This window comes from Aegilops tauschii, chromosome 1 (genome assembly GCF_002575655.3).
Source record: "Aegilops tauschii subsp. strangulata cultivar AL8/78 chromosome 1, Aet v6.0, whole genome shotgun sequence".
Taxonomy (NCBI): domain Eukaryota; kingdom Viridiplantae; phylum Streptophyta; class Magnoliopsida; order Poales; family Poaceae; genus Aegilops; species Aegilops tauschii.
The window spans coordinates 23394765-23405029 of record NC_053035.3 but is presented as its reverse complement, the minus strand read 5'-3'; positions in this window follow the sequence as shown (position 1 = coordinate 23405029).

Sequence of the window (10265 nt, the reverse complement as noted above, 5' to 3'; positions counted from 1 at the left end):
ATGAGGGTGTTGAACCGTCACTTCAACTAGTGTGTAGCAGGGCACAGGAAGTTGTTCCTGTGGCGCCTACACCAATTGAAGTGGAAGCTGATGATAGTGATCATGAAACTTTGGATCAAGTCATTACCAAACCTCGTAGGTCGACAAGGATGCGTACTACTTCAGAGTGGTACGTAATCCTGTCTTGGAAATCATGTTGCTAGACAACAATGAACCTACGAGCTATGAAGAAGCGATGGTGGGCCCGGATTCCGACGAATGGCTCAAGGCCATAAAATCCGAGAGAGGATCCATGTATAAAAACAAAGTATAGACTTTGGAAGAACTACTTGATGGTAGTAAGGCTGTTGGGTGCAGATGGATTTTAAAAGGAAGACGGACAATGATGGTAAGTGTCACCATTAAGAAAGCTCGACTTGTCGTTAAGATGTTTTCCGACAAGTTCAAGGAGTTGACTACGATGAGACTTTCTCACTCGTAGCGATGCTAAGAGTCTGTTGGAATTATATTAGCAGTTACTGCATTATTTATGAAATCTTGCAGATGGGATGTCAAAACATTGTTTCCTCGATGATTTTCTTGAGGAAAGGTTGCATGTGATACAACCAGAAGGTTTTCTCAATCCTGAAAGATGCTAACAAGTATGCGAAGCTCCAACAATCCTTCTAAGGACTGGAGTAAGCATCTCGGAGTTGGAATGTACGCTTTGATGAGATGATCAAAGATTTTGGGTTTATACAAAGTTTATGAGAAACTTGTATTTCCAAAGAAGTGAGTGGGAGCACTATAGATTTTTTGATGAGTATATGTTGTTAACATATTGTTGATCAGAAATGATGTAGAATTTCTAGAAAGCATACAGGGTTATTTGAAAAGTGTTTTTCAATGGAAAACTTGGATTAAGCTACTTGAACATTGAGCATCAAGATCTATAAGGATAGATCAAAAACGCTTAATAGTACTTTCAAATGAATACATACCGTGACAGGATTTTAAAGGAGTTCAAAATAGATCAGCAAAGAAGGAGTTCTTGGCTGTGTTACAAGGTGTGAGTATGGAGTAAGACTCAAGACCTGACCACGGCAGAAGAGAGAGAAAGGACGAATGTCGTCCCCTATGCTTTAGACGTAGGCTCTACAGTATGCTATGCTATGTACCGCACCTGAAGTGTGCCTTGCCATGAGTTAGTCAAGGGGTACAATAGTGATCCAGGAATGGATCACATGACAGCGGTCGAACTTATCCTTAGTAACTAGTGGACTAAGGAATTTTCTCGATTATGGAGGTGGTAAAAGAGTTTGTCGTAAAGGGTTACGTCGATGCAAACTTTGACACTAATCCGGATGACTCTGAGTAGTAAACCGGATTCGTATAGTAGAGCAGTTATTTGTTGCTCCAAGTAGCGTGTGGTAGCTGCATCTACAAGATGACATAGAGATTTGTAAAGCACACACGGATCTGAAAGGTTCAGACCCATTGACTAATAACCTCTCTCACAAGCGAGATATGAACAAACCCCATGGGTGTTGGATTCATTACAATCACATAGTGATGTGAACTAGATTATTGACTCTAGTGCAAGTGGGATACTGTTGGAAATATGCCCTAGAGGCAATAATAAAATGGTTATTATTGTATTTCCTTGTTCATGATAATTGTCTATTGTTCATGCTATAATTGTATTAACTGGAAACCGTAATACATGTGTGAATACATAGACCACAACATGTCCCTAGTAAGCCTCTAGTTGACTAGCTCGTTGATCAATAGATGGTTATGGTTTCCTGACCATGGACATTGGATGTCATTGATAACGGGATCACATCATTAGGAGAATGATGTGATGGACAAGACCCAATCCTAAGCATAGCACAAGATCGTGTAGTTCGTTTGCTAAGAGCTTTTCTAATGTCAAGTATCGTTTCCTTATACCATGAGATTGTGCAACTCCCGGATACCGTAGGAATGCTTTGGGTGTATCAAACGTCACAACGTAACTGGGTGGCTATAAAGGTGCACTACGAGTATCTCCGAAAGTGTCTATTGGGTTGGCACGAATCGAGACTGGGATTTGTCACTCCGTATGACGGAGAGGTATCTCTGGGCCCACTCGGTAATGCATCATCATAATGAGCTCAATGTGACTAAGGAGTTAGTCACGGGATCATGCGTTACGGAATGAGTAAAGAGACTTGCCGGTAACGAGATTGAACAAGGTATAGGGATACCGACGATCGAATCTCGGGCAAGTAACATACCGATAGACAAAGGGAATTGTATACGGGATTGATTGAATCCCTGACATCGTGGTTCATCCGATGAGATCATCGTGGAACATGTGGGAGCCAATATGGGTATCCAGATCCCACTATTGGTTATTGACCGGAGAGGTGTCTCGGTCATGTCTGCATGGTTCCCGAACCCGTAGGGTCTGCACACTTAAGGTTCGGTGACGCTAGAGTTGTTATGGGAAATAGTATGTGGTTACCGAAGGTTGTTCGGAGTCCCGGATGAGATCCCGGACATGACGAGGAGCTCCAAAATGGTCCGGAAGTGAAGATCGGTATATTGGACGAAGGGTATTGGAGTCCGGAATTGTTCCGGGGGTACCAGGCTATGGCCAGCATGTCCGAAAGGGGTTTCGGAGGCCCCGGCAAGCGTTTGGGGGCCTTATGGGCCAAGGGGAAGGGCAAACCAGCCCACTAAGGGGTTGTGCGCCCCTCCCAACCCCTCTCACGTAACCAGGAGAGGTGGGGGCGCCACCCCTAGGGCAGCCGCCCCTCCCGGCTTGGGGGGCAAGTTTCCTAGGGGGTGGGGGCGCCCAAACCCATCTAGGGTTTCCCCTGGCCGCCGCCTCCTCCTCTAGATCCATCTAGAGGGGCCGGCCCCTCTCCCCTTCCCCCTATATATAGTGAGGGGGTGGGAGGGTAGCCAGAACCTTCCTTTGGCGCAGCCCCCTTCCTCCTCATACATCTCCTCCTCCTCCGTATTGCTTGGCGAAGCCCTGCCGGAGAACCACGAGCTCCATTGCCACCACGCCGTCGTGCTGCTGGAGTTCTCCCTCAACTTCTCCTCTCCCCTTGCTGGATCAAGAAGGAGGAGACGTCCCCGGGCTGTACATGTGTTGAACGCGGAGGCGTCGTCCGTTCGGCGCTAGATCGGATCTTCCGCGATTTGAATCGCCGCGAGTACGACTCCATCAACCGCGTTCTTGTAACGCTTCCGGTTAGCGATCTTCAAGGGTATGAAGATGCACTCCCTCTCTCTCGTTGCTAGCATCTCCTAGATTGATCTTGGTGACACGTAGGAAAATTTTGAATAATTGCTACGTTCCCCAACAGGTGTCTCCGATGGTGTTTGTTGAGTTGGCATAGATCGAGATTAGGACTTGTCTCTCCGAGTATCGGAGAGGTATCTCTGGGCCCTCTCGGTAATGCACATCACTATAAGCCTTGCAAGCAATGTGACTAATGAGTTAGTTACGGGATGATGCATTGCGGAACGAGTAAAGAGACTTGCTGGTAATGAGATTGAACTAGGTAAGAGGATACCGACGATCGAATCTCGGGCAAGTAACATACCGATGACAAAGGGAACAACGTATGTTGTTATGCGGTTTGACCGATAAAGATCTTCATAGAATATGTAGGAGCCAATATGAGCGTCCAGGTTTCGCTATTGGTTATTGACCGAAGATGTGTCTCGGTCATGTCTACATAGTTCTCGAACCCGTAGGGTCCGCACGCTTAACGTTCGATGATGATTTGTATTATGAGTTATGTGATTTGATGACCGAAGTTTGTTCGGAGTCCCGGATGATATCACGGACATGACGAGGAGTCTCGAAATGGTCGAGAGGTAAAGATTCATATATAGGACAATGGTATTTGGACATCGGAAGTGTTCCGGGTTATACCGGGTCACCGGAAGTGGTTCCGGGCAACCCCCGGCGAAGATATGGGCTTAAGGGGCCAAGTAAGGGGACACACCAGCCCACAAGGGGCTGGTGCGCCCCCTATAGGGCCACCCACATGGGGAGAATGGGAAAGGAGAGGAGGAAAAGGAAAGTATGAAGTAGGACTCTTACTTCCTTCCCCTCCACCCTCCTTCCTTTCCCCCTTGTCCAAATATGGTACGGGGGGGGGGGGGAATTGGACTAGGGGCCCAAGTACGATTCCTCCTACTTGGGAGCGCCCTAGGCTGCCTCCCTCCCTCTCTCTCCTTTATATACGTGGGGAGGGCACCCCTAGCACACACATCAATTGTTCATAGCCGTGTGCGGTGCCCCCCTCCAGAGTTACACACCTCGGTCATATCGTCATAGTGCTTAGGCGAAGCCCTGCGCCGGTAACTTCATCATCACTGTCGCCATGCCGTCGTGCTGACGGAACTCTCCCTCGGCCTCAACTGGATCAAGAGCTCGAGGGACGTCATCGAGCTGAACGTGTGCTGAACACGGAGGTGTCGTACGTTCGGTGCTTGGATCAGTTGGATCGTGAAGACGTTCGACTACATCAACCGCATTACTAAACGCTTCCGCTTTCGGTCTACGAGTGTACGTGGACACACTCTCCCTGCTCGTTGCTATGCTTCTCCTAGATAGATCTTTTGTGATTGTAGGAATTTTTTTGAAATACTACGTTCCCCAACAGCAGCAGTCAGTTCATTGCATGCAATGGTATTAATTAGCAAATAAATATTAAGTTCTCTCGTTTTTCCTCTCCGCCTTGGTCGCGGTGCACAATTTAGTGCATGTCAACAAAAATTATATCAATTTTTGTTGACATGCATGAACATATTGTTGATTAAATTTATGGTCAAAGTTTGGCACTGATTACAATGGGGACCAGTAAACTAGGACGGAGGTACTACTACTGACTAGTCTCTTTCTGACATGCATTTACGTTGATACAGCTTGAATGCCAACGAGGGAGAGGGTAGCGGTTTCCGAAACGTTGAACGGTCAATGATGCATCCTCATTCAATTAACATGCAGAGGGAATTAATTGGACAAGCAGAATGGAGCCAGCATGATGTGAATGCAACGCAGTTTGGACACTCATATAAAGCCGCCCCACCACTCCAAGCCATCTACTTCTAGTCCCCGCACCACTGCTCACTCCAATCCAAGACTAAGACCAAGTGACCAGAAGCCACAAGAACCCATTGTGTCGATGGACGCGAGCGTCAGTCGGTTGTGCCAGATCATCCAAGACGCCGGCCTGCGGCCCTGCACCGCGCAGCATTTCCAGACGGTGCTGGCGACCACCGGCGTCATAGCCCTCGTCGACGCCGGCTTCGTCTCTCGCATGGACGAGATGATGGTCTGCTCCATCCGCAAGTTCACCGCCGTCAAGAAGCGCGCGGACGACCTTGCCGTAGTCCTCCAGCCCGCGTGTCCAGGCTCCTCGTTGACTGCCACCCTCATTGGCCTCGATGGTGATGAACTATTTCAACCAAAGGTGGCCTTGCAGCTGCCGGAGGTCGCGACGAAGAATGTGCACCTCGAGGCCGCGCTCACCAAACAACGCGTCACCATGCAAGAAATCGTCGACCTACACATGCACGTCTACGAGGAAATATTCTACAAAGGCCACTACAAGGCCAGGGAGGAAAGAAAGACGTTGGCCTTCTTCGACCGACAGGAATCTTTGGACACCATTGTTCAGAAGCATGTTGACCTGGCCAGGAAAGCCGCTGCTACTTAGCCGCCGTTCGGTGGGCCGGCGCCCTGAGTCGAGGAGGATGTCGACGATGGATGCATCCTTCTCTTGCCTCCTATAACCAGCACTGCATCGCCTCGTGGCCTAAATGTGTTAGTGTATGACATTTTTATTCCAGTCGTAAATCACATCATTGTTCGACTTCTCGAAGAGGCGAAGAGCCAAGCACAACCCGAACGTGGAAGTCGGGTACGCTCGCGTGCCAGTCTTATGTGTAGGGGAGGGGCGTGGTGTCGCAGTTTTGTAGCATTTCTTTTCTATTGCTGTTTGCGTCCAATAGGTGCCACCGTCGGATGCAAATCTTACGGTTATTGTGGCGATCGCTTACGAAAACCTTATAATCCCAAAACACTAAGGCGCGGTGGATATAACTCGACCTCATTTCCTGTTTACTTGACATGAAGAAAGGAATCAACCACTAAGAGACGTGGGTCGTGTATGTTTTTAATGTCTTGAGACTACCTAGCATGGCATGCTGCGGTCAGTTCATTGCATGCAATGGTAGTACAGTAAATATTAAGTTCTCTCATTTTCCCCTCCGCCTTGGTCGAGGTGCACAATGTAGTAACGACTAGTCTCTTTTTGACAAGCATTTACATTGATACGGCTTGAATGCCAACGAGAAAGAGGGTAGTTGTTCCCGAGACATTGAACGGTCAATGATGCATCCTAAATTAGCGTGCAGAGGTAATTAATTGGAGAAGCATAATGGAGCCAGGACGATGTGAATACAACGCAGTTTGCACTCTTATATGAAGCCGCCCCACCACTCTAATCCATCTACCAAATTGCACGCACCACTACTCACTCCAATCCAAGACCAAGACCAAGACCAAGTGACCAGAAGCAACAAGCATCCATGGAGGCGATGGACGCGAGCGGCAGTCGGCTGTGCCAGATCATCCAAGACGCCGGCCTGCGGCCGCACCTCGCATCGTTTCCAGACCGTGCTGGCAACCGCAGGCATCATAGCCCTCATCGACGCCAGCTTCGCCTCTGGCATGGACGAGATGATGGTCCGCTCCAGCCGCAAGTTCACCACCGTCAAGAAGCACGCGGACGACCTTCTCGTACTGCTCTAGCCCGCGCGCCCAGTATCCTCGTTGCCTGCCACCCTCATGAGCCTCCATGGTGACGAACTCTTTCAAGCACTGGTGGCCCTGCAGCTGCCGGAGGTCGCGAGGAAGAATGTGCATCTCGAGGCCACGCTCGTTGCGCAGCGCCTCGCCATGCAAGAAACTGTCGACCTACACATCTACATCTACGTGGAAATCGTTTACATAGGCCACTACAAGGCCAGGGAGGACAAAAAGACGTTGGCCTTCTTCGACCGGCTGGAATCTTTGGACGCCATTGTTCAGAAGCACGTTGACCTGCCCACGAAATCCACTACTACTTAGCTGTCGTTCAGTGGGCCGGCGGCCTAAGTAGAGGAGGAGGAGGTTGTCGATGGATGCATCTTTCTTCTTGCATCCTGTAAATAGCACTGAATTGCCTCGTGACCTTAATTTGTTAGTGTATGGCATTTTTATTCCAGTCGTAAATGACATGTGTGATCCCTTGCTATTATTTGGCGTTAATTATATGTAGTATCACTGTCTTCGTCCTGGTGTACTACCTAGGTCCTGGTTTATTAGTCCCTTTTGTAATTTGTGCTAAATTTTTACCAAAGATTTTTAACTAACAAAATGTTAGTGCATGTCAACAAAATTTATATCGTTTGATTCGTATTTGAACATAGTTTTCAATGATATAATTTTGGTGACATGCACGAACCTTTTGTTAGTCAAATTTATGGTCATTATTTGGCATCGATTACGATGGGGACCCATGGAGGTAGACTGGTCACCATCGTGTTTTGTGCCAAATTTTGACTTCAGCGACCCAACCTACATGGAGGGAGTATATATATTCGCGCGACAACCAAACTTATATATTCAAAACTGAGTTTTACTACACGTCACGAGTTTAAAACGAGAAAGTGGAACAAGTACAACACGCCTGTGCCGTTTGTGTCGCACCCCACACTGTCGTTCCGGCCCGCCGCTCAGCGGCATTGGCTTGGCATTTTCTATCTACAAGTTAAAAAGATAAAGACTGCCCCGTTCGCATCGCACCCCCACACGGTCTGTCCTGCACGCCGTTCAAGCTAGGTAACGCTTGTTGTCTTAGCATTTTCACTATCAGGTGAGGCTGCAGTTGAGTAAACCGACAATCGGCAAATCCCCATCCCGCCCACCGTGCGTTGGCTGAGTTAGAATTAGAAGAGAGAAATGAGGGAGAAGAGCTAGCTGTAGCACGGACGCTGTTGTCAGATGGGACTCGTGTTGATACAATAGGAGTACTGAGTACTCGTACGTCTAGTACCACTAGTTGGGTCCGTGCGACCTATACCTGTCATCACTTAGGTCTCCTTTTTGAACTGCAGCTACGCTTCATAATACATATTTTTTTCACGCATTTTTCCTCCTATATGTACTACTAGGCTATTTTCACGTGCTTTCTTTCGCCGACATGTCGGACATAGAGCATCTAGGTCGTAGTGGATGCACGACTCGGAGCATATGCAACCATGCCAGCGTACTTTACATTTCAGACCTGACGAATTACATGCAAATCCCCCGTAGAAAAATAAATAAATAAATGAATTACTACATGAAAACCGGATTATTTTCATAGAAACGGGAGCACGTTCATTAATTTTGGACATAACACATTGAAAATAAACGACTTGACCTAAACCAGTCTACGGGCCTATTTGAGTCGCAGGATACTGAAAAACCAAGAGGAGGAAGAAGAGGAGTATTGTACATGCTAGAGACTGGACCGTAGTACATTGTTTTTTATGGCCATATCACCACATTGTTTTCTATGGCCTATCGCCTGCTGGTTCACTAGGCTGCCGTGTTTCGCACTCCTCCGACGTGAATAGTAGTATATACTACGTAGTACTATATATACCGCATGATTCTTTGCTCCTTACGTCACCGACATGTGGGAGAGCCAGCATCCGGGTTGATGTGTCATGCACCAGATTAGAGTGGGGAACGGAAGGGGGCATCACCCCGGTCGTAGCGCCGCAGTAATAATGACTATAATGAGCAGTTATATCACAAGACCCCATCTTTCCAGCAGTAACGAGCCGTCAAATCACACAACCCTACCTTTCCAGCAGTAAGTTGAATCCGCTACTCCTTCACCCTCCTCACCTCTCTGTTAAACTGGCTACGCGAAAACTGCAGCGTGTACTGTCCGCGAGAAGCCCCGCCCTCAACTTTTAAATATTCCTAGTATAATTTTGTATCGATGAATTACGCCATGGAGCAGAAAACCAAAAAAAAGGTGGTACATGTAAACAAATACAGTTCAAGCTCTAGCTAGAGATTCGAAATGTAAACCGTGCATGTGTTTATACGTATAGGATACTTCAAAGTATCGAGTCCACTAATGCAATGTGGTCAAATTATACCATCGATATCTCAAAGCCAAAATAGTTCGAGCTTGTTCGTTCTATATAAATAGTACTACCTCCATCCTGGTTTATAGGCCACCTTTGTAGTTTGTGCCAAATTTTGATCAAAGATTTGGCTAACAAAATGTTAATGCATGTCAGCAAAAATTATATCGTTGGATTCGTATTTGAACATAGTTTTCAATGATACAATTTTTGGTAACATGCATGGACATTTTGTTAGTTCAATTTATAGTCAAATTTTGACACGAAATAAAATGGGGACCAATAAACCAGGACGGAGGTAGTATTATATGTTTATTCACCCGTGGTGTTGTTCAATGAATGGAGGACCAGGGAGCACAAGTGAACAATACTACTAGTAAGTAGGAGTAGTATAGTACAGTACAAAATGCGACATGCAGTTAGTCATGTTAAATAGAGAGTTTCTTTTCTTTAATGTCACGTACACAAATTAAAACACCTGTTGTGGAGAGAAAAAGATAATCACTCCATTATATATATAGGCAGGAGCCTGAGCGCTTGCTTTACGAGGGTTGCTCTCTTCATTCTCTCATCCTCTCCAGATCTAAATATGACAGCGGTAGCGACATTCTCTCTCCGCTCACTGCTGGTCACAGCTCCGGCCAGATCCCTTCGGCCGGGGTGTGTAGGGGACTAGGTACATCGTTTACGTGGCCATCGACGGTGACGGAGGAAACCCACAGCTGCCGGCGGGTCCCCATCCTCTGCTCGTGACGTTCTCTCCGACACAGAGCCGGCTAGGGAGGTCCTCGGACCCCTTCTCCCTCCCTGCCTGTATTTATTAATGATTGATTCTTCTATGATCTCTAGCCTTGTATAGAAATGTAGGGTTAGTTGGCTTGTCACGCAAGACATCACCTGTTTATATTGTAACAGACTCCGATAAATACAATTGAGTTGCATCGTATAGTCTTCTACAGTATCGAACCATAAATTCCCATTGTGTCATTTAGTGAACAGCTGGCAAATTTAACTGGCCATGTGCGTGAGATGCTCGATTGACCATAGTATATATTTGCAGGAGATGATCTTTCTTTTTTTACTTC